This window comes from Acanthochromis polyacanthus, chromosome 11 (assembly GCF_021347895.1).
Source record: "Acanthochromis polyacanthus isolate Apoly-LR-REF ecotype Palm Island chromosome 11, KAUST_Apoly_ChrSc, whole genome shotgun sequence".
NCBI classification, from domain to species: domain Eukaryota; kingdom Metazoa; phylum Chordata; class Actinopteri; family Pomacentridae; genus Acanthochromis; species Acanthochromis polyacanthus.
In genome coordinates this window covers 8,710,134-8,734,966 of record NC_067123.1, presented here as the reverse complement: position 1 = coordinate 8,734,966, position 24,833 = coordinate 8,710,134, and the positions used below count along the sequence as shown (strand labels likewise).

Sequence of the window (24,833 nt, the reverse complement as noted above, 5' to 3'; positions counted from 1 at the left end):
CAGAATGCTGGTGTGAAGTCGTCCGCGTGTGAGATTTGAGGTGGGGAAGGTTGGTATCACACCTCGGCACCACCGACAGCGCTAACTTTAGCCTATCCTCTATCTGTCTCGCAGCAGGATGACCTTCAGTCAGCAGATTACCACCAGCGGTGAATGTTTGGGGCTGCAGAGGAAAACCAGGAAGCTGTTTCCACCACACGGTTTATGATTAGAGCTCATTGAGTGACTGACCCGGGGCGACCGAACGCTGCTGCGGTGTTTGTAGTAATGGAGCCGTGGTGTAAAATAATCAGAGCATCTCTACTTGGAGGCCGACGATTAGAATCAGTTAGTTCTGGACCCTCAGGAATGGCAGGATGCTGCTGCTGGAAGGTGCATTATGGGTAGAATATCAGGCGCATTTTGTTGTGTCAGCAGTTTTTTTCAGATGTTGCTCTTGTTTTAATGACCATATGAAGTTGTGACGTAATTCTACATTATTATAAGCAGCAGATGGCAAACTAAATGGACTAAACACTCAGCTCAAGTAACACATTTTTCACAAGTGATTTTTCTTAGATTCAGTTCGTTCTGGACCCTCAGAACTCACAGACAGCACAAAGTGCTTTATGGGTAAAATATCAGGTGTGTTTTGTTGTGTCAACAGTTTTTTCAGGTTTTTTCATCACAATAAGATGCTGTCAGGAAGCAGTGACATAATTCTGCTCTACTATAACCTGCAGATAACAAACTAAACAGACTAAACACTCAGATTAGATAGAAATCTGCCATAGAAGACACCCAAACAACAAATTTTTCTTTGATTTCACTAGCTCTGGACCCTTAGAAATCACAGGATGCTGCTGCTGTAAGGTGCATTATGAGTAAAATATCAGTTGTATTTCATTGCATCAACACTTTTTCAGATGTTGCTCTTTTTTTAATATGAAGCTGTGATCTAATTCTACGCTATTCTAAACTGCAGATAACACAAACTCTGTTTTTTTTCTCATTTTGAACATTTACTAAAGCATATTACACAGGAATCTGTCAGAGAAGACGCCCAAATGACACATTTTTCTTACATTCAGGTCGCTCTGGACCCTTAGAAATCACAGGCTGCTGCTGCAAGATGCATTATGGGTAAAATATTTTGTTGCCTCACGATTTTTTTAAGGTGTTGCTCTGTTTTGAATGACGGTGTGAAACTTCAGATAAGAAACCAGACTAATCACTCTGTATTTCTTTTCTCATTTTGAACATTTATAAACCATGCATATTAGATAGGAATCAGAGTCAGAGAAGATGCCCAAACAACACATTTTTCTATTGTAATTTTTCTTAGATCCAGTTAGTTCTGGATCCTCAGAGCTCACAGGATGCAGCAAGATGCATTATGGGTAAAATATCAGTCATATTTCGTTGTGTCAACAGCTTTTTCAGGCTTTTTTCGTCACAATAAGATGCTATCAGGAAGCCGTGACATAATTCTGCTGTATTATAAGCCGCAGAAAACAAACCAAACATGCATCAGGTGTCGGTTTATCAGAACTAAGCACTTCTTTTTTCCTTTCTTCTCTTTTTGAACATTTAATAATTGCACAGTTTAGATAGAAATCTGTCATAGGAGACGCCCAAAAAACAATGTTTTCTTACACTCAGTTTGCTCTGGACCCTTCGAAATCACAGGATGCTGCTGCAAGGTGCATTCTGGGTAAAGTATTTTGTTGTCAACAGTTTCTTCAGGCTTTTTTCCATCACAATAAGTTGCTATCAGAAAGCAGTGACATAATTCTGCTCTGTTATAAGCTACAGATAACAAACTAAAGAGACTAAACACTCTTTCTTCTTTCTTCTCTTCTTTTGAACATTTATTAATTGTACAGATTAGGTAGAAATCTGTCACAGAAGATGCTGAAATGACTAATTCTTCTGAGATTCAATGAGTTTTGGATCCTCCAAATTCACCAGCTGCTGCAAGTTGCATTTTGTGTAAAATATTTTGTTGTGTCAACGGCTTCTTCAGGCGTTTTTCTCACAATAAGATGCTATCAGGAAGCAGTCACGTATTTAAGCTGCAGATAACAAACCAAACAGACTACACACTCTTTATTCTTTCTTCTCTTTCTGAACATTTAATAATCACACGGATTAGATAGAAATCTGCTAGAGAAGACGCCCAAATAACAAATTCTTCTTCGACTTTGATGCAGCGTAGGACACTTTATATTCCGGGACAACGCTCACAGCTAACTCAAACAGAAAAAAGATGAGAGAAAATTGGCGAGAAAGCTGGTAAATTATAACATTTAAGTGAGCAATTATGTGGCCTGTCCCTGGCAGTTATCAGATAACATGTAATGTAGAGACTAATTACCCTCCCGATGCACCGCAGAGGCTGCTGCTGCTCAGCACGCTGTTTGTACACCGAGTGGGAGTGGACCGTCTGACATGCTAGCAATTAAAATGTGATGTTTGGGTTTCATTTGGAGCTTTAAATGCAAAAAAAATAATTCTTGTTTCAGTTGAAATAGAAATAAGCGCTACTTTACTGTTGCAAAATGACGAGATCACGGCATCAGAAGCAACGATTCTCTGTTGCTGTGGGAGAATCACAAATTCTAGTGATGATGACCAACAAATTTACCGTCAAAGAGCAAATCTGCAGTGTTTTTTTTTGTGGTTGGATGTTCTTTAACATCACCTGTTGGTGTAGCACCTTGTTCCTCGACAAAAACTGCAAGAAAACATGAGACGGACATAAGTAGATGTGAGTTTTGGGCAGCAGAATGGCTCATTATTGAGAGGTTGATAATTTAGTGCTAACATTCTAGCAGCTAAAATGTGATGTTTGTGCTAAGTTTGGGGCTTTACATGCAAAAACGGTTTGCCTGCTTTGTTTAAAATGAAAATATGCATGAGTTTAGTGCAACATAAAGTCAGGAAAGTGAAACAAAGCACTGCATTTAGAGGCAAGAACACTCCGTTGCCTTGTCAGAATCACTAATTATGTTGATGCCGACCAACAATTTTACCTTCAAGGCATAAATCTGCAGTGATTTATTTTGTATTTGGGAGTTATTTTTATTCATCATCTGTTGCTCGAACACCTTGTTCCTCTACATAAACTCCCTGAGAAAGAATATAGTAGAATGCTTTCGTAGTAGTGTAATGGTATCATTCGGGACTTCAAATACAAGTTTGTTTTGCATGTTTTAATTAAAGTGAATATTGGCATTGTTTTGCTGCCGCAAAAACTCAGGAAAGACAAAATCATTATATGAGAGGGAAGAATTCTTTGCTGCTGTGGCAGAGGAGTAAATCTGCAGTGATTTATGTTGTGTTTGGAAGTTTTTTTTAACATCATCTGTTGCTCAAACACCTTGTTCCTCTACATAAACGGCAAAACAACAAGAATAGATGTGAGTTTAAGGTAGCAGATGGGCTCATAATTGAGAGGTTGAAAGTTTAGTGCCAAGATTCTGGCTAATACGGACCTTTAAATGCAAAAAAAAAGCATTTTATTTTCATTAAAATGAAAATTAGCATTAATTTACTGCTGCAAAAAGTCAAGAAAGTGACAAAAAGAAGTCACTGCATCAGAGGCAGGAATGGTAGAATCACTAATCTTGTTATTGCAGACCAACAAAATCCCCTCAAGGAAGAAGCTTGCACTTGTTTTAACATCATCTGTTGCTCAAACACCTTGTTTCTCTACATAAACTGCAAAGCACCTGAATACAAAAATAGTAGATGTGAGTTTTCGGTAACAGGGCGGCTCAGTGGGCAACAAGCGAGTTAATAATTGAGAGGTTGAAAGTTTAATGCCACTGCCGGCCTGTAAATGTGCACCAGCAGCCGTGCGTCTGTACTTGAGAGCTAAAATGTCAAACATCTCCACGGAAGACTCGCTGCTGACTTTGCATATTCTGCTGCTGGGGAGGATGCACAGTTCGCAGCGTTGTGTTCAACAGAACATCACAAATGCGCTGCAGATACGTCAGTTTTCTACCGACGCAGCGAAAAATTCTAACTGCTAAATGTGCAAGAATGCAACGTCTCAAATCCAACAAATGTCATCAGCTGAGTCAAAGTATAATTAACAGGTCAGATTGGAATAAAGCAAAGTAGGTGCATATTTGGGGGGATTTTCCTGCTGCGTAGTGGGTCCAAAATATGACACCTAATTAAGATTAGGCCTATAATTAGCTTAAAATAGAAAATATTTCCGTAGCGGCGTAATCACTGTGAATTTGGAGAAGTGGCTGTGTGGTGCGGGAACAAATTAGCAGAATTAACGGAGGGGATTAGGACTTTGATTAACTGAAAATGAACAAAAATAGGGTTCAAGAGGTGAAAACAGAGGAGCAAGGAGGGTGTCGGCTCCCCCAGAACAAAGTCTGGTTATTTCCACCAAGTCTCATTGCCAGATTATTTTCTGGGAAGAGAGCCAGAGGTTGGTGTTACTTTCTCAGCATCCGGCGGTCCCTCTCTCTCTCTCTCTCTTTTTTTTTTGTCCTTCAAGACAGTCGCAGTATCAGAAACAAAGAATTAAACTGAGATGCAGCAAGAAGCTCCAGAACAGAGGATTTATCTCGCCAGTTAAACTGAAGCAACACCTCTGCCGGTGGAGAATTTACAGGTGGAGTTTTGTGGTTTGTTCATTAAGCAGCAGAGGAGAAAACCCAGCGTCGGCAGCAGCAGCTCAGATTAGGAACAGGTCCAGCTCAGATTAAAGAAAACTGCCTTAAAGAGGTTATTTTTAGTAAATCAGGACCCAGGAATTATCTTTTCACATCATTTCCGACATAAATTTAGCTCTTGTGATGTAATTTGGCACACATATTGCACAAGGGATACTAAAGACCTTACTCAGAGTGCTGTATTTGGCTTTTTTTTATTTATTTATATCGTAGCCTTTTGTCAGATTAAATTGCTATTCAGGGTTTTCCTGCAGTAGGAAAATACATGAAAGCTGATTTTAGTCATTTCCAAATCCAGCTTCTAGACTATTGCTCCTATTTTTATTAAAATATGGAATTTATAAGAATAAATTAGTCACATAAGCAGCCTTTTGCTTGGAGTTTGAAGCAGCCAGGTAGTGCAGTCAAAGCATTTTAAGAGTGTGAGCCAGAGAGACCAAAAAAAGGTTAAAAATAAGGAAAGAAGTGCAGTGTGTGATCGAATCCTCACCTGCAAATTACAACCTGCAAACCAGCTCTGCCTCAAGAGACTGAAAACTGCACCAAATCCTGAGTCCAAATGAATTGATATTTTTGAATTGCTTCTCACAAAATAACTGAAATTGAGCTCGTCTGAACTTTGAGTTAGGCAGTGATGAAGTTATCATAAAAGTGAGCAGACTGTCTTTTCTGTGTAAATAAATCTTTTTTTATATTATTATTCATCCAGGTTTCCATGGACACACTGAAGAAACAAAGCTGTACAAATGCTGTGAAAATTTAATCCTTTAACTTTTTCAAATTTATTTCTGGTTCTTAATTATAAAAGAGACTAAAAATGATCGTTCAAAACAATAAAAGAATTTTATTCAATCAGTATAACAAGAAAAGCACTCAGAGAGCACAGTACTCCACCAAGGCTGTTCCATTCCCCCATATGGCTTTGTCAGGAATGCCATTTAATATAGATGTACCCACAAACAAAATGACTTTGCACTGAGCCCAGGCGTGTGTTATGCATGTGTACGTTATGTCCGGAAACCGAATCGTACGACCTAAATATGTAGCGGGCGGCGGGAATTGATTTGAGTCGGAAACACCCCCATAGTTTAATCAATTGTTCCTTGTCTCATTTCCGATGAATAAGTCCCAATCGGTCCGCAGCAGTTGATTTATAGTAGGGTCATAATCATGTGATTGTCAGCAGGTGGCTGATGTACTGTTCACTTGTTGTCATAGTTACAGTGATGCCGTGCCACTATCTCGCAATGATATGGAAATCTTTAACAAGGCCATGAATCCAGACTATAAGCCACATCACTGCCAACATCGAATCACTTGGTCCTTGAGTCATTTCTGACCTTCCCTGAAAATTTCATCCAAATCCATAAGTCCGTTTTTGAGTAATGTTGCAGCCAGACAGACAGAGAAAATGTACGCCGATCGTCCGCCGTTTCTTGGTGGAGTAATAAAGAAGAATAGTTGGAGTGCAGGTAGAAGCGGATCTATTCTGGCAGAAATGTTGCTGCTCTTCCTTGTTGATGAATCAAACTCATCCGGGTTTTTGGTTTTCATTGTTTTGTATGAGCTACAAACTGCTGCCCATTATTTATATGTAGCCAGAATCCAACAGACATCTAACGGGTTCTCCTATGATGTCAAATATCTTCTTAAAAATCTGTCCAGAAGTCAAGAAGTTTGAGTCTGGAGAAGTGTTAAATTTTGAATTGGAAAGTGTGTAGCGGCTCTGGGTAGTGCATGACCCTGACACTCAAAGTGAGATATTGATAAGAGCTTTTCAGCCATTACAGCGTTTCATTCTCATCACTGAAGTGACCATCGCGAGGCTTTCCTGAGTTGAGACTTCTTGTCATTTTAAAGGACCCACCGACGGTTCACCTGCTGCAAATTCCTGAGTCAAAAAACTACCCCAAACTGATCTGTGTGCTGTAATCGACTTCCCATCAGCAGAACTCGCTCTCTGCTTTGAAATTTATCGAAACACAATCTATTATTGATACCAGCCGAGTTGGAATCGGAGCGGCGGGGCTCAGGGGGCTGAGTGTTGCGTGGTGTATAGTCTAAATATTTTAAAGAGAGGTACTTGTTTCTTGGCATTCCTTGCCTAAATATTTCACGTTTGGGGCCCGTGAGGGTTGATGCAGTCAAGATTTCAAGACTTTCCCCCCCTATTTTTTTTTTCTCCTCCGACCGCTCCAGTCAGAGGAGAAGAGGTGAGCTCATTGATAGAAGCGAGCCAAGCCGGAGCACTGCTGGTTTCAATCAGGGCGAGGCAGCATGTGGGTGACCCTCGAATGCAGCACGCTCTCACACATACGCTCATGATGTACTGTATCCACCTCCCCCGGGCTGCTTTCCATTGCTTCGCTTCTTTCTTTTCAGTAGTTGTGGTTTTTCTGAGTCCGAACTCCTTCAGCTGTCTGGCTCCAGGCAGAATTACATGCAATATTTCACTACACGCACATATAGAGGACTGTGTGCTGCACATTGTGAAAATCACTCTCAGCCTGTTCATGCATCTGCAGCTTTATTATGCTGTGCAAACCTTGCAATTCACATGCACAGACACACTTATGTATTGCTTCTGCATGCAGATACATTTTGACTTTCAACTCAGTCACTTTTTTTCCCTTCTTATTGATGCATTTCATTCCCACGCACAGGTACAGATACACACAAATACCACCCCATAATCCTAGATGCCCGGACCACACCCCCCCTGGTGTAGGTGTTCTATAAGCAAAAAGTGAGGTTTTAAACTTAATTCTGCATTTCCCCACATGTTTGTGCAAATGAAGCAGAAAGAAAGTACTCATGAGCATTTATTATACAATATGCAATGATAGGCTCATGTTTACTAGATTATTTACTGTGTTGTACTTTCTGTGGAGGCCTAGTGTTGTCTGGTTTCTTCACTCGGTTTCTTCCTGATGTGTGGGCATCTAATTTGTACTTTGCTGTTGTGTGTCGTGTATTGTTTTAGTGTATTAATTCATTTATTGTAAAATATAGACAGTGCGAGCATCACTTCCAGCCTGTTCATGCATCTGCACCTTTATTATGCTGCTCAAATCTTGCAGTTAACATGCACAAACACACTTCTGTATTGCTTCTGCATGCAGATACATATTTGAAGTTCAACTCGGTCCCTTTTTTGTCTGCTTATTGATGCATTTCATTCCCACACACAGGTACAGATACACACAAATGCACACGGGCACTTGCGCAAATACGTCCATGGAAGACCCCCACCACCCTATAATCCTGTTTGCTCTGACCACGCTCCTCCTGGTGTAGATGTCCTATAAACAAACAGGGAGGTTTTCAACTTAATTCTGCATTTCCATGCATGTTGATGCAAGTGAAGTAGAAAAGAGCACCATTGAACATTGTTATAAAATATGTGCAATGTATAGACATGCACAGATCAGTCACAACATTAAAACCACCAATATTTAAAACTAAATGCAGAGACGGTAGATGATTTAACCTCCAGTTTCTGATTTGTAGAACTGTGAAAATGCAAAAAAAAATAAAATAAAATTTGAGATTTCACTGTCTTTTTTTCTCAAAAGACTCTTTACAACATCATTTTTGATATGGAAAACCATTAGTTTTTGTGTTAGAATATCATAACATGCTGATTTTAGTGTGTTATTTTGCATCTGGACCACCTTGGACCAGGTCCAGATCCAAAGCCAGTGAGCTTGGGTGGGTTAAATGTGGGTTAATCGCATTTTTGTACCAACATAGTTTGCACCGGTACAAACCTTATCCATGAAGGCCCCATCTAGGAACCCAGTGGACCCAAGGGACCCACTGCTGATGTCCCAGGACCAGACATAACAGGACATAGAGGTCCCATGTTTATGTAACAATGATCAGAGCTGTTTTGGCAGCAGGTGCAGGTAGTATATTTGCTGGATTATTTCCTGTGTTGTACTTTCTGTGGAGGCCTAGTGTTGTCTGGTGACACTCGGTTTCTTCCTGATGTGTGGACAGCTCATTTGTACTTTGCTGTAGTGTTCCACTTGTATTGTATTACTGCATTAATTCATTTGTTGTAATATATAGAGGACCGTATGCTGCACCTTGGGAGCATCACTTCCTGCCTGTTCACTCCTCTGCAGTTTTGTTACACCGCACAGATCTTGCAGTTTCCATGCACATACACACTTCTGTGTTGCTTCTGCATGCAGATACATGTTTGACGTTCAATTCAGTCGCTGTTTTTCTTCTCTTTTTGATGCATTTCATTCCCACACACTCACAAATAATGAGGTTTTAAACTTAATTTCACATTTCCCCGGACATTGGTGCAAATGAAGCAGAAAGAAAGTAGTCTTGAGCATTATTGAACAATATGTGCGTTGTATGAGCATATACTGTGTTATACTTTCTGTGGAGGCCGAATGTTGTCTGGTGACGCTTGGTTTCTTCCTAATGTGTGGACAGTTCATTTGTACTTTGCTGTTGTGTTCCACTTGTATTGTTTTACTGCATTAATTCATTTATTGTGAGCTTCACATTGTGAGCATCACTTCCAGCCTGTTCATGCATCTGCAGCTTCGATACACTGCACAAATATTGCATTAACATGCAGAAACACACTTTTGTATTCCTTCCGTATGCAGATACATAGTTGACGTTCGCAGGACTTTCAGGGTCAGATGTTAGTTGTGTTACCTGCAGCCGGAGCTGGCTTCATGATTGCCTCTGTGCTTCTGCTGCTGCTTTCTATTTCAATGTTAAAGACCCTGGGCCTCAACCCAGTTGCTTTTTTTTTTTTTGTTATTGTTGTTGTTGCTTTTTTTTAATGCATTTCATTCCCACACACAGGTACAGACACACACAAATGCACACGGGCACTTGCACAAATACTTACATAAGCAGATACAGTGCGTGCACGCAAACAATCAACTCCGCGGAGACAAACACACACACATGCACGCGCACAAACACTCACAGAACATCCAATTTGTGTCGAGGGGCTTAGTCACATTTCTCATTTCTCTCAGTGTTGCAACGGCGAGCTATTCCCTTCTGGTATGACACATCCCAAAAAACAAAAACTTCAATAAACCGCCCATCTCGCTCTCAGTGTTTATGTGTGCTTATTTGTGCATGTGTGTAATAATGGGCCAGACTGGGCAGCCTGTAATCCTGCAGACCAGCGGGTCGTCTTTCAATTAGCCAGCAGGGCTTGTTTCAGGGCCAGCCGGGGTCAGACGGCTATCTGGCAATCTGCGGCTAATCCTGCACAAAGTGATCAATGGAGGGAGACGGAGAGGAGGTGGGAGGTTAAGAGGGGAGGGAGGAGGAAGAAAGGTGGGAGGTTCGATGTTGGATGGGGGAGGGGAGGAAGGGTGAGATGCTTTAAGACCTTTAGACAGGTGAGAGCAGAAGAAGGAGGAGATTGAGATAGAATCGACAGGACAGGATCGAAACTGTCCGGGTTCCAGACATCTATATGGCTGCACATCTGCTGTTTGAAGGTTCAGGTTGATGCTTGAATAGAACGTCGCATTAAAAAAACCTCTTTCTTCTTCATCTCCCTGCATAGCTTGCCATCTCTATAACTCCACTCGTGTGAAGTAGCGACAGAAGAATGAGCTCAAACACGGCAGCCGGAGTCGATGTGATTGATGCGCAGGTGGTTTTATGCTCACTTACAGAAGTAAAAACCATTAAACTCGAAACTTTCCGTCACCGTGATGAAAACCCATTCTGCTAACGAATGCTACACGCGGCTTCCTTTTCAACCGAAATGTCAATTGCATACATCACGTAGCTATCAGCTAACAGCAGTGCGTGAATGAAGCGGCACGAAATGGCAATCAGAGGAAGCATTATCAAGAAACTCAAGGCAAGTCGACATTATTTATACAGCGCATTTAGAACTACAGCTGTTAACCAAAGTGCTTTACAGTAGAGAAAAAAACTGCATTTTACCAAATAACTGATTATAAATTAAGAAGCTTCCGTGTTATTTATCATGGGAATTTACTTGAGTGTGTTAAATATTAGGACTATAAATAAAATACAACTTTTATCTGACTAAATCATATTGTGAAGTTAAGCCTGGCCATACTATTATTTATTATGGTGATTCATCTGGCTGATTGAAACATTAGACTCTAATACTCTACACAAAACAAATCTAAAGATCCCCTATGAGCATATAATTGCAAGGAAGAGCTCCCTTTTAGGAAAAGACCTCCAGCAGAACCAGGCTCAGGGAGGGCAGCCATCTGCCTTGACCAGATGGGGTGAAGGTGAAAACAACGTCTTACAGATGACAAACAAGAGAACATGAAAATTGGTGAGGTTGGTGGAAACAGTGGTTCGAGATCGGACCTGTGCAGCTCCAAAACCAGAAATGCCTGAAAAAGACGAAACGTAAACTGTCCTGCAGTTTGCGTTTTGTCTTTGCGTTACAGAAAACACCAAGTTAATAACATCCAGCAGTGCGTACAACAGCATGGAGGGAATGACGAGGATGAACACATGTGAAGGCAGCCGTGTGAACAGGACAGCCGAGCTAAAGCATATGGCAAGATTAAAAGAACAGGTGGAACTATTATGGCAAAAGTGTAGCAGAGAAAACTGGGTGAGACCAGGAAGACGATCAATACGGAACAGCAGGGCGGTAAAAAAGAAAGTAAAGAGTCGACACGACCGGGGTCAGCTTGAAGAAGAACTAAAGACAAGAGGAAAAAGGTGATGCTTTAATTTGGATTTAAAGTTACAAATGGAGGTACAACGTTTAATGTGGAGATTGTTCCAGAGTCATTGTGAGGATCTAAGTGGGCAGAAAACAGAGTTAACATATCAGTAATGTACTGCAGAGCTAAAGCATTAAGGGCTCTGTAAACCGATAGTGAAGCTCTAAACTTAGTTTTGTATCTTACTGGAGTCAGTGCAAATGAAGCAGAAAGAAACTTCTCATATGCAGTAGTAAGACATATGTACAGGGCAGAGGCTTATGTTTACTAGATTAAATACTGTGTTGTGCTTCCTGTGGAGGCCTAATGTTGTCTGGCAACATTTTGTCTCTTCCTGGCATGTGGACAACTAATTTCTACTTTGTTGTTGTATTTCACTTGTGTTATTCTATTGCTTTGCTGTATTAATTTATGTATTAGTACTTATAGGACTGTCTTTTAATACCTCCAACTCATTTAATGTTCAGTATCTGCAGCTACCGGGTCCCAATCTGATATCTTTTCCTAGAAAATACACAAATCAGTCCAATTGAAATGCTTGACCAATAGCTCTGCAATGCATTAAGAAAAAACTGTATATCTGCATCTAACTTGTTCCTTAATGTTGTTTAGACGGTCATGAACATCACTGTAAAGCTCCAGTATTAGAGGAAAGGATGTACTGTGACTCTATGAGCTCCAAAAGGCATCAAAAACTTGTATTCTCCACTTAAATGGCAGAAAATGTATTGTAGATTAGCTGTTGTACCCGGTTGCTTAGCCTCTTACTTTTTGTTACTGCAGCAACCACAAGAGGCATCACTCAGGCTATGATCAGTTCATGCTAGCAGCCAGATAGCATTGTCGGGGGTTAGCTAGCAATGGGGCACCATGACAAAGACTCATGTGAAGTTTTATGACCTCCATCAGAAATCATGTGTTGGACAGTTTTCTTGCTACTTTAGACACCCAGGATCACGTAGTTGACTAAAACAGAGATACAGCACTAATTTCCACTGTGCTGAGTTTTTGTTATCGAATAATTGATTGTGAAGCGATGATGCTGCCATCTGTTGACTGAGAAAGTCAGTCAGGATTTGCATCCCTAGCGTCCTGCCACAAACCGTCCTGTCCTTGCATGCAATCTGTGTGACAGCAGATGTAAACAATGGCTTAGGTTTCGGTTTGTGTCCCAATAAATCCGATACCAGTCAGCTTCTACTGTATTATAAAGAGTGTTTATTGTTCTGTGGTTGTTTTCTTCCAGGAAAACAACAGTTGCATTTAGCTGCTAGCCAACTCTGGTGCAATTACTATTAATTGGGTGCTGTCCCTGAAAAATAAACAGAGATAAATAGATGAGATTTTAATTTGACATCAGATGCAAACATCCCTGTTACTTAACACGAACATAAAGGTCCACAACCCTCCACACACTGGAGAAATGCCACAGCACTACGACTGATTAGTACACACATGACAGACACTTTGACATCTGTGTTTTCCCACTACTGAACATGCAGGAATTAGTCTCCATGTCACTGCCACACACAATCCAGCCATGAAGTCCAATCTGAGGCTTTTACTGCTGCCTCGGTGTTTACTTTTCACTCTCCTGATCATATTCATGCACAGGGCTGGAGGAGGGGTGGCTAAAGAAGCAAAAAGAGCAGTGGCTTTAGAGAGCGGCCTTAATCCCGTTCACACTGCTGGTTTTTTCCTCCCTCACTGACTCCCCCGTCCTCCCTCTTCTCTCCCCTGTCTCTTTTTTTTTTCTGAAAGGATGGAAGCGATCTATCCGAAATGAGCGAAAACATGCGAGCGCACATCCATTTCTGCTGCCTTTTCTCTTTACTCTCTCGGGCCCCTTTAACTCCCCCCACCACTCTGTCCTCCCCCCTCCTTATCTCCCCTCCCCTTGTCTTTCACTCTCCCCTCTGCCGTGGTCCAGATTTGCTTAGAAATGAGTCACCCGACCACAAATCGCCCCATTTAAGAGGGAGGGAGGGAGACGGAGGAGTAGAGGGTGACTTAGGGAGGGAGATGAATTGAGTGAGAGTGGGTGAGAGAGAGCAAGAGAGAGGGAGGGGGAGGCTGATGGCTGTTTTTCACTCAGCTGGTTTTGTTGATCAGTATCAACAGCCAAGGTCTGGATCCAATCAAGTCCCTGCATTCAGCCAAGCAGAATAAGACTAAAAATATATTTGACAGTGCACGACACTGGCACACACACACACACACACACACACACACACGCACACACGCAGCAGCAGCAGCAATGCAAATCCAATGCATAATGCAGCACAGGCGGAGTGTAGAAGCAAGAGCACTTACCAGGGTTTTGGATTATGACATGAGTGTGCATGAGCTCATACATGTCTGTGTCTGTTAGTGTGTATGCGCATGAGTTTGTGTGCGTTTCTCTGTGTGTGCGCGCAAATGTCCATGTATATTAGCAAGAATCTGCGCTGAATTAATGAAGCCACAGACATGTAGGTGTGAGACATCACACTAATTACGCCAGCAGTGCTGTAGCCTCACCATCAATAATGTTCATTAAACTACTGAACCCACTCAAGTTGACAGCTCTGTGTACGAGTGTGTGGCGGCTGAGAGTGTGTGTGTGTGTGTGAGAGTGTGTGTGTGTGTGTGTGTGTGTGTGTGTGTGTGTGTGTGTGAGAATGACACACGAGCAGTGAATAAGTGCCACAGTTGGGTGATGGATCACCGCAGATTTGCATTAAATGCTTCTTTATGTGGACACGGCTGGCTGACAAAGGCTATTTTTTATCATCTCTGCTGGTTTAAAGTTTCAGGCGCTGAAGATGAAAAAAAAACCATCTAAAGCCGAACCCCACTTGTAGTTTGGCATCACGTTATGTACAGGATTGTTTTAGGCAACGAGGTCCTCCTGAATCAGTCTCAGATGGACACTTTGACACCTTAAACCATCAGCTGAGAAGGTGATCGGCTACAGACTCCTGAATCTTTAGGACCCTGATGCATGCTGGGAAGACTGTGAATGACTCCTCACAAACTGTCTGAACTTCATCAGTACCAGAACTTCACACAGATGCCCTCTTCAATAAGCCCAGAATCCTCCAACACAGACATTGGCTTCTCGTGTTGGATTAACATGCAGCTTTTTAAACAGGATTATTACTTTCCTTTTCACGTTTAAAGTTGTTTACACCACATACAATATAACTTTTGCAGATTTTCTCAATTTGCAACACTTGCTTTTTTCCATTTTTATGCTTTTTCTCCTTCCTGACATGTTCTACTTGTCAGTATTTACTTTTATGTATTAAAACTTCATGTAAAATTCTTTGTCTGTGCAAACCTGAACGGCCATTAAACTGATTCTGACACCGACACAGGTGGAGCATTTTACTAAAGACAACAACCGTAAGGGAAAATTAGGAGCCTGTCCTCAAACCAAAAACGACCACATAGGTCGTCTGTACACGCCCGTATTACGACCCAGTGTTACGTTTTGACTATGCGACCTCTGGCGGTTGAGTAAATATCGACACTCTGGAGTCGCAGGTGAAACGTCATCATGAACAAACTTTTAGATAACACTATCCCTGTCCCTATCCCTAACCCTAACCTTAACCATAACCCTAAAAACGTGTTGGGAAAGTGAGAAAAAAGCCGTTTTGCGACGGAAAAGCCGTTTCGCGAATTAAATCCCGTAATGCGTTCGTTTTCCCCGTAGGGGCGCAAACGTTCATACGACCGCATAGGTCGTATTCCGGTGCACGGTGCAAACGACCGATGCGGTCGTATGAATTGGAGGACTTGTTGAAAATTAGGGTTGTATTCCAAATGACAAAAATAACTTTGTGCAAAAAATACGATGTGTTGCATGAGCATTTTCTATTTCAGTCACTACAGCTAGTCTATCCAGATGGGAGTGTTGCATAAATATTGACCGAACCGTCAAAAATGAATAATGTTTAAGGAGGTTTTCCCTCACAATGTGGTTTCATTAGGAGCTCACGTTCTTCCTCGTCTGCACCACAGAAAACCTACCCAGGTATTAGCCAGACTCTTTCTACAACCCGTTCTCATTCCAGATCAGACCACAGACTGCAGCAGCTAACATGAGAACATGGATTAACTCAGTCTGCACGATGCAAGAACACAGAAGAAACAGAAAGGCACATTCAGCAACACTCAGTTTAAAGACTTACTCGTTTTGTTGTCTTTACAGTGACTTTTGCCTAATGAAGCTGTCCACTCACTCAGTGCATTACATTAACTCACAGCTTTTTAAAGGGGATTATTATTCCCCTTTGCACATTTTAAAGTGTTTGTATGACATCTTGCACATTCTCGGGTGAATAATTGGCTCATTCCTGCACATTTTGAATACTTCTGTTACTTTTTATTGCTTGGGTTTGCATCTTATGCGACTTGTATCACTTACCTGCTGTGCTTTTTACATCTCATAAGAATGTAGTCAGTGTTTATTGTTATGCACCAAAGCACCACATCAGATGTCTCACCTGTGGAAAAACCTGATTCTGATTGAGAGCATTTTACTAAATCGACTTTTTACTCATTTTGTTAACTTTTCTGTGACTTTTGGCTCGTGACACCATCCAACATAGACACAGACTCAATGTGTTATGTCATTGCACAGCTTTTAATAAAGGTTTTATGTGATTTCGTTGGCGTGACACAGCATAGTGGCGAATATTTAACAAATTTCTGCACCGTAAATATTTGTATTGCTTTTCAATACCTAATTTTCTTGGCTTTGCTTCTTGTTTGACTTGCATCACTTACTTTTTCCACTTTTATGCTTTTTGTGCTTCTTTCAAATGTTCTACTTGTCAGCTATGCACCAAAACACCCAACTTGGCCATAAAACTGATTCTGATTCTGACACGACTGGAGCATAAAACTAAAACTGCAGCCCGTTTGCTCTTTTATCTTTTATTTTCCAGTTACTTTTGGCTGCTTTAGTGAACACAGAGCCATCAAAGCTTCAACCAAAACCCCCAAAACTAAGACTTTCCATCCTCTTCCAGCAGCCATGTGGTGTGTTTTATTAGGAGAAGATGGTCTGTTCCAAGTCCAAAACCCAGAACATCAAGGATGTAGTGTATTTATAAAATGATGTTGATACCCGATAGCAAGCAGTTTGTCATCTCTGGAAAGCTGAGTGTGAACAAATTGAACCCCAGGGAAACTGCAGCCTGGACTGATCTTCAGCTGTGCAGGACCTCGAATGTAAAAGGAACTGAAATCACTTTTTTTTTTCTTTTTTCCATTAAACCTGGCAGCATGCGAGCTTCCCAGAACTGTCCAGTAAACAAGCCGGTTGTGACTTCTGTTTACAAGCTGTGGTTCTCTAGTAATCAGGCAGTGAGAAAATAAATGAAGCATATAAAAAAAAAATGGAACAAATGGCTCATTGTCAAGAAAACAAACCCAAGGTGTGATCGCGTCCTCGGGCAGAAATCTCGAACCAAAGCGCCGATCTTTACATCATCTCTGTAATGTCAAGCCACCCTGCTGGCCTGGTGGGTAGTAAGTGCTCATTTTGCAAGCAGCAATCTGGGTTTTATTAAATCAGGCTTCAAAAATGCACACACGCCACTTCAGCGCAGTCTTCTGCCTGTGATAAGATTGAAAGGCTAATTGCGGAAACGGTTACAGTGAGCGTGATGGTGTTACAAGACACCCGGTGACCCCCTTTAAGGTCAAAGCACTCGCTGTACTGGAGACACACACTTCCAAGGCAGACCTAATTATCTGCCGCTTCAGGATGTCATGCAACCCTGTATAATCACACAGAGGGAGGGAGAATATGGTAAAGATGTGCTGGCTGAGGAGACATTTCCATTACGTCCTGGGTTCAGCGGCCTGTTGCCATGGTGCTATTGTCAGATGAAAGCAGCGCATGTTCAGGTGTAAAGAGACCCTGCTGAGCACATTTAAAGTTTGATATACACAAAAGTTTGGGGTCACCCAGACAGTTTCATGTTTTCCTTGAAAACTGCCACTTGTATTCATGTGCTAACATAATTGCACAAGGGTTGTCTGTTCATCAGTTAGCCGTTCAGCATCATAACTCAAGCAAGAAAATTGAAATTTTCTGTATGTAATGGTGTAACTTTGTATGATCATTAAAAGACAGTAGAAAAATGTAAAAAAAAATCTGTTGATTTAAGCCCAAATATGCCAAATTACTCTGCTGCTCGGTTTGAAAGACACATCGACAAAATGACACCAACAGTTTCAAATTGCAATTTTCCAGCAGTACTTGAACTACTCATCTGTGACATGTAGGAAATGATCCAAACGGAGGCTCAAAATATCTTTCTCTGCATGTGTCATTTCAAAATTCCCCCCAAAGTACACAATTTTCTCTAAACAAATTGTGTTAAAATTAAAAAAAAATGTGTCTCTTTGACACAACTGAGAGGCTGTGAGTGACTCACATGTCACCAACAGTCAAATAACAAAAGTTTAGGAACTTATCGGCCGATTTAGGCTGAACTGCAGGCAGTGCTCACATATAGTGGACAGGAAAATATATTTTAAATAGTAAAATATCTATTATTATCTATATTGTAGTTGCCTCTTTATTTTCCAGTATTAGTAACATCTGTTGGCACTTGAAAAAAATGGTGTACATGTTGATTCCAGGCTTTTTCAATTTTACGAAGTGATGAAACAAATTCAACGTTTGCCTTTTATTTTCTAAAATGTTTAATGGCGATATAACTCTGTCATGCCACACAGAAGACATTTCTGAGTTGTTTCTCCTTCTAGCCATGGTTGTTCTGTTTCCATAGAGGTGCAGGACTTCATACTGCAGGAACTGAAAATGTGACAAAAAACTAACAAAAAATGTCCAGAAATTGTTACTTTGGGGTTGGGAGGGTTAAAAGCTTGGATAACCTTCACATCTCTGAGATCAAAGTTCACGGCTGAGGAAGTGCACGTTGCCTCGGTCCGGTCAGAGTTGAACACCAGGTTAGAACCTCTGCGTTTGATCGCTGCACAGCTCCGACTCTTAATGAACTCGGTTTCTACAGTGTAATGTACACCGCAGGCGCTTAATATTATGCTCTCAACTCAGCCGACTGGTGTTAGTGGATGTACATGTGCTCAAAATCAATATCCAGTCCTGTTGCTTCCATTTTGTTGCCTTGCAGTGTGTTTTTATGACTGCGTTTTACAACCGCACAGTTAATCTGCGCTCAGTAAAACTGCTGGCTGGAGTTTATTCCCTCCGAGGCCTTACATTCCAGTGGTGTTGAGTCGGACTGGGATATGTGTGTGTGTGTTTTAGTGCTCGTTTGTTTTTTTTTGAGGGGGGAAACAACAGAAAAATGGAAACAGGAGAGTTAAATGGCGACTGGCAATCTGGTTGTGTGCAGATATACGTCCAGTAAACGCTGCCAGGAGCTCGGCTTTTGTACGTTCTTGCTCTCTCGTGTACAAAATGTTTTTGTACAGGGGTAATTCCTGTTCATTTACACTTCAGACTGAGGGTGGTTATTAAGGTGAATGGAGCCAGGAGTGGGGGGAAATTTGTGTGCGCTTTTATGCATAAGTGAGTCATTTATTGAGTGTGTGTGTGCAGCAGCTGGATGCTAAATAAGCTCCAAGAGGAAAGGCACTCGGGGGAACCTCCTGAAGTTCACAACCCCTGCAGGGGGCCGCAGAACGGGAAAAACTTAATTAGACTTAATTTGTGTGTGTACATAAGAATAGATTGTGTGCTCATGCTTGTGGATGCAGCTCTGGTTCAGGCCTTCCGCTCGTTCTTTTTGCAGAAAAAGCGCCAACGCAGATGAGTTTTCAAGGTGAAAAGGGGGTAATGAGCTCGGAATGGATGAAGCCACCCATTTAATTTCACTTGTATCCGTCCATCTGTCCATCATCCGTCCATCCACTCCCTCTCTCCCTCGTCTCTCTCTCCTTCCCGTCTGTTTGTGCTTTTTAGTTTGCAGCCCGTCTGCCTGCTCCGTGTCAGAAAGCATCCATTTAAAATGCTGAGAGTCTCGGAGGAGAGCGAGGCTCAATGGGCCAAGAAAAATGTCAAAAACAAGATGCTTAAAAAAGTCATTTTGACTTTTTTTCCCTCCCTCTTTGTCTCTCTCGCTGTCTCCTTTTGAGTGGTTTACAGTTTAGTTTCTTGCTTTCTTTCTTTCTTTTGACCACTGTCTGATTATTTCCCTGCTGATGAAAAGCGAGGGGTGGGGGAGGGTGGGGGAGAACGGCGGAGATGAAAAGCACCGACTGGAATCCATGATGAAGAGACGGAATTGAAGATGATTCAGGCAGGAAATTTCCTCCCTTCACTGTTGCCGCGGCGTCGGGGCGGTTGCACGAGGAAACGATCGTCATGGAAACACTGGTGGTTGCGTTTGGGTTGTGGGGCAAATAGAGAGTGTGTGTGTGTGATGATGAAGGATAATCAGGGGGTAATTGAATAGACAGTGTGGCTTTTAGCATATGTGTGTGTGTGTGTGTGTGTGTGTGTGTGTGTGTGTGTGTGTGTGTGTGTGTGTGTGTGTGTGTGTGTGTGTGTGTGTGTGTGTGTGTGTGTGTGTGTGTGTGTGTGTGTGTGTGTGTGTGTGTGTCATGGAGGGTAATTAAGCCGAGTGTGTGTGTGATTTACAACCGCTGTGGCCGGGTTAGAGATGTGACACAGATACACATTGAAGGCTTTTAGTTTCTAGTGGCTAATAGCTGCTTTTGAGGCTTGTGTGCATCTCTCTCTGTGTGTGCGGAATTAATAATTTATACAATGTGTGGCTGTGTGAGTTTCCTGCAGTGTGTCTGTTTGTGACTGATGATGCGTTGGTGTTTGTGTGTCTGCAGAGGTTAGAGGATACGAGGGAACCTGCATACTGAGTGTTTTTCATTATAGTGCAATAATTAGTGCACAAACTGTGACATAAAAACTATCTCCGAGCCCCATTAAACACAGCACTATTACCTCCATAATGGGATGTATTTCCCATTGAGACAGTGAGGAATCGTCCTCAACTGTAAAACAATACTCGGCGCCCGCTTGACGTTAAGTACATTTTGTCTTGTTTGTAAAAATAAGTTATGCTTCCGAATGAATATAAAGTCACTGTTAGTGTGTACATTAAAGTTGTTGAGAGCACTGCAGGAAGTTCGGGAGAGTTTCAGCGCTGTTCTTCAACATCCAGGATGCCGAATATTATGTAGTTATCTGTGACAACCCTTAAATAAAAGTGTTTGAATGTTATGTGCTGTTAATTATTGCACACCAATTATTAACTTGGCAGTAGCACTTATTAGTCCATGAATGCACTGTTAACTCCTGAGCACAAATTGTTCCCCATGCAGCCAAGCTAGAAAACTAATTTACCCCTGACACAATTCATGCTCAATGCTAATAGGATCATAGTTAAAAGAGGAGGTTAAAATTCTGGGAAGATTTTATGGCACTTTTCTAACTGGGAAGCAGGTATGGGGCTGCAGGAAAGAGTAACTCAGGGGACCTATTCCCACCACTTCATTAAATGCATGGTTGCAAAATAACAAAGAGTCTAATTTGCTGCTTTAGATAAACCTTTTAAGTTGCAAACATTATTTTAATGGACTGAGTTGACACAGTGATGTTGCTAATTGCATCAATTTAATATTGTTTGTAATTTGAACACAAATTTCTTCATTAGTTGATTTAAAAGTATCCTCAAGTTAATGAAATTGGCTCTGCAACTTCATTTTTATTTATTTGAAGTTCCCTCATCTGTCTGAACATATCTGGACAATTTCATACAATTCAGATTAATAATTAAAAATTCCTTTTATTGGAGCAAAAATGCTGTTTGCACTGACTCAGCATAGTTTGTTGGTAGAACATAGTTTCAATAGAAGTTTTCATTACTCAAAACAAATGCTTTTTTGTTGTTGAGCCTAACAATTGCTTTTTAGAATGTAGTATGTAGTAGAAGTACAGCATAGCATCAGAAGCATTTAGTCTCAAATCACCAGATCTATCCTTAATAGTAATGTAGAATGGTCTGACAACACCTCACCTTCAGTCTGCTATCGAGAGGAATATGCTCTCACTTGTTTGCATTTTTTCTAACCAACTACAGCGGTTTGAGGTGCTACTACACCCAGGATGCAGCTACAGTGCTAATGGGATCATAGTTAAAAGAGGAGGTTAAAATTCTGGGAAGATTTTATGGCGCTTTTCTATCTGGGAAGCAGGTATGGGGCTGCAGAAAAGAGTAACTCAGGGGACCTATTCCCAGCACTTCATTAAATGCATGGTTGCAAAATAACAAAGAGTCTAATTTGCTGCTTTAGATAAACCTTTTAAGTTGCAAACATTATTTTTATGGATTGAGTTGACACAGTGATGTTGCTAATTACTTAATATTGTGTGCAGTTTGAACACACTTCATTAGTTGATTTGAAACTACACTCAAGTTGAGGTAACTTAATGAAATTGGCTCTATAACTTAATTTTTATTAATTTTCTAAGTTCTCTCATCTATCTTAAAGGGGAACTTCAGTTTTTTTCAACCTGGGGTCTGTTTCCATATGTCATTTCATACATGTGAGTGATGGAGAAATGAAATTTCGACATAGCTCCAGTATTTAGCCAGGCAGGCAGTTTCGCAGCTCAGCTAGCAGCTCAGCTAGCGAAAAGTATGGGGAAACTTGCCCCCCCGCATCAAAGTCCGCTCAAACGTGCTTTTTTCCCACACTGACCGGCTCAACGAGTCTCAACGAGTGTCCCACAACATAGTAGAGATGAGAAATGAATGAAAACCTCCACATTACTTGGCGATCGCTATTTGTTGTGGTCTGTATCCAAATCTCAGGACGCTAGAAAGCAAATCTCATTCCGAAATCGCGCGATTTCGGAACGAGATTACATACAGTGAACTAGACTAGGAAGCAGCAAAGCTAGTCTCACCTTGCCAGTTCAATCTGTAAAACATAGTGATCCTGCTACACTTCATTATTAGTCTGCTATAGAGGGAAAAAAACATTCAGGCTTTCTTTGTATGTCTTCAAACTGGTTAAGCGAAGGATGCAACTTCATTGTTTCCTTAAAATAATGTTGGAGGAATTATTTTAGTGGAACCTTTGCACACAGGAAGGCCATAAATATGATTAAAATTGATAATTTACGTAAAAACAATTAAAATCCTTGGAATAACTTGAAATTTCGTTAATAAGGTAGGTCGCTGCCTTTTTTCTATGAAGGTAACATTCAGTGAGTCAGAAATCCAGTGTAGACATTATTAACATGATAATTGACTACTCTAGCTGGAAACGGATGATTTTGATGAGTTTTCATGGAAACCATGAACTGGCCTGGGTGACACCAAACCTTGGACTGATAATGTAGATAGCATAAGAGGAGGAGCAAGTAGCATTAAATGTGTGATTGACAGAGGCTAATTTGACTCTCAAGCTTTCAAGCACTAAAGTTGCCCTTTTAAAATTAACACCACCTGAAGATAGAAAGTATTTTCTGTGGCCTTTCAGTGATCTAACTTGTGATGTAGAAATTTCCCTCAGGGAGTATTACTTTCCTCTGACATCACTGTAATTGAAGCTGCGACACTTCTGACCAACCCAGAGTGTGTTCAGACCTGAAACCTTTAGCCAGAGAAGGAAATTCAACTTCTTTTGAGACAAGTATGAAGTTAAATTAAAGAACAGATTCACTACGGTAATTTACCACAAACTCTGTTCTGAAATCTTCAGGAATGTTGCTGCACATCAGAAAAACTAGTTGCATAAAACCTTTTGTGGTGTTCACCAACCAATGGTTCATTAACTGTTGTTAGCATCATTTCTAAGTCTTTGATGAGACTATCGATGGTCCAGCTGGCTAGTAGGCACCTTCTCAGACGAATAGATTGAAAAAGGTGATATTCTGATTGAATTTGCTTCTTAAAAACTGTCTTTTGTGAATATAGTGACAATAAAAGTGAGTGACTTATTCTCTGAAGGAGAGAAAAAGTTGTTCAGTTTGGTGGAAAGTGACCAACAAAGGTTTTCGATTCAAGGAAAATTATCATTTCCATTTCAAGAAATCCTACAAAAATACATAAATTCTGCACATTTGAATGCAGAAATAACAAGACAAAACCATTATGCAGAAATAATTAAGGGACATCAGAAACACAGGCTTGTTGTGTTGGTACTGGATGCCGCACAGTTTTTATGCATTGAAGAAAATAAGTAGTTAATGGAAGAAGGAAATAAATCTGTGCCTGGTTAATTCTAATGTTTCCAAATTGTACAGAAAAATAAATGTGATTTTCTCCTTCCACAGTCGTAAAAGGGCTTTAATTCAGTCGCCTACTGAGGCAGGTTTGCATTCATAAACATCTTTAATGATCTAAACACACTTTTCCATCGTGTGGTTTGGAGGAACTCTGAGGAGCAGCACAGTGGGTTTGCTTTGTCAGTCATGAATAAATGCTAATCGCATTCATTCAGGTGCTGCATAAGTAGCTCGCCGTGCTGGATGCTATTTTATCTCCCTTCTGATGCAAGTCCTTTATTCCAACCTTGTGTGTCTCTTCCTTCAGCTTTAGTTTCCACCTGTCTGATCAGTCAGAAGGAAATAAGCACAGTTTAAACATTCCAAACCAAATCTAAGAAGCAGTTTATTAAAAAAAGCACCTTGTCAGTCTGAGCAGTGAGACGTTTAGTTCCATCGTGTTATGTCAGCGTGAAGGTCCTCTTCCAGTGATTTCCAGTCTGCACTGCCTCCGGCTCCCATTAACCCTCCATGATAACATTTAGCCTCCGCCTCACCTCCTCCACCTCCGCTTCCAGCCGCCGTCATTACGAGCTGCTGCCTCCCAGACGAGTAAATCACGACTTAATTCTTCGCCCCGTTGTTTGGTCTGCGCAGTTTTGCTGCTCGCTCCGTATGTAAACCGACTAAACCTCGTGTTTATCGGTTCTTCTGCAGCAGAAACACCAGAGGTCAAGTGTGTTTAAGCAGAAAATGTACAACAAATGGCGCCACTTTACATTCAATTATGTAGAAACTGAGGAGTTGCAGACGAGACGCTCGCACTTCAACATAAAAAGTTTATTTATACAGCAGCTCATCGCACACAGAGGTTATTCAGAGTGATTTACAAGGAAAAGTAACAGAAAAAGTGAAGTAAAACATGTAAAAAAATAAAAAATAAAAACAGCAGAAAAATAAAAAAATAAGAGACAAGTTTAGATGCACACAAATTTCATTGACTATGAATGGACTTGCTCTTATATAGCGCTTCACTACTCATCAGAGTACTCAAAGCGCTTATACAACAATTGCTTCCATTCAACCATACGCTCACACATTCTCACTCTGGGGCGGACGGAAGCGTGGCTGCCAATCCTCGCCTACGGCCCCTCCGACCACTACCAACATTCACACACATTCATACACCAGTGAAGAGCACTG

At 41.1% G+C, this 24,833-nt stretch overlaps 1 protein-coding gene and 1 long non-coding RNA gene across 2 annotated transcripts in view; both read left to right on the top strand.

Moving 5' to 3' along the window:
- The window catches only part of LOC127536272 (uncharacterized), a 578,171-nt gene that overhangs the window by 532,138 nt on the left and 21,200 nt on the right, over positions 1-24,833 (top strand). The gene's annotated exons all lie outside the window — the stretch shown is intronic.
- Positions 1-24,833, top strand: part of pvrl2l (PVR cell adhesion molecule related 2 like) — a 300,493-nt gene that overhangs the window by 263,267 nt on the left and 12,393 nt on the right.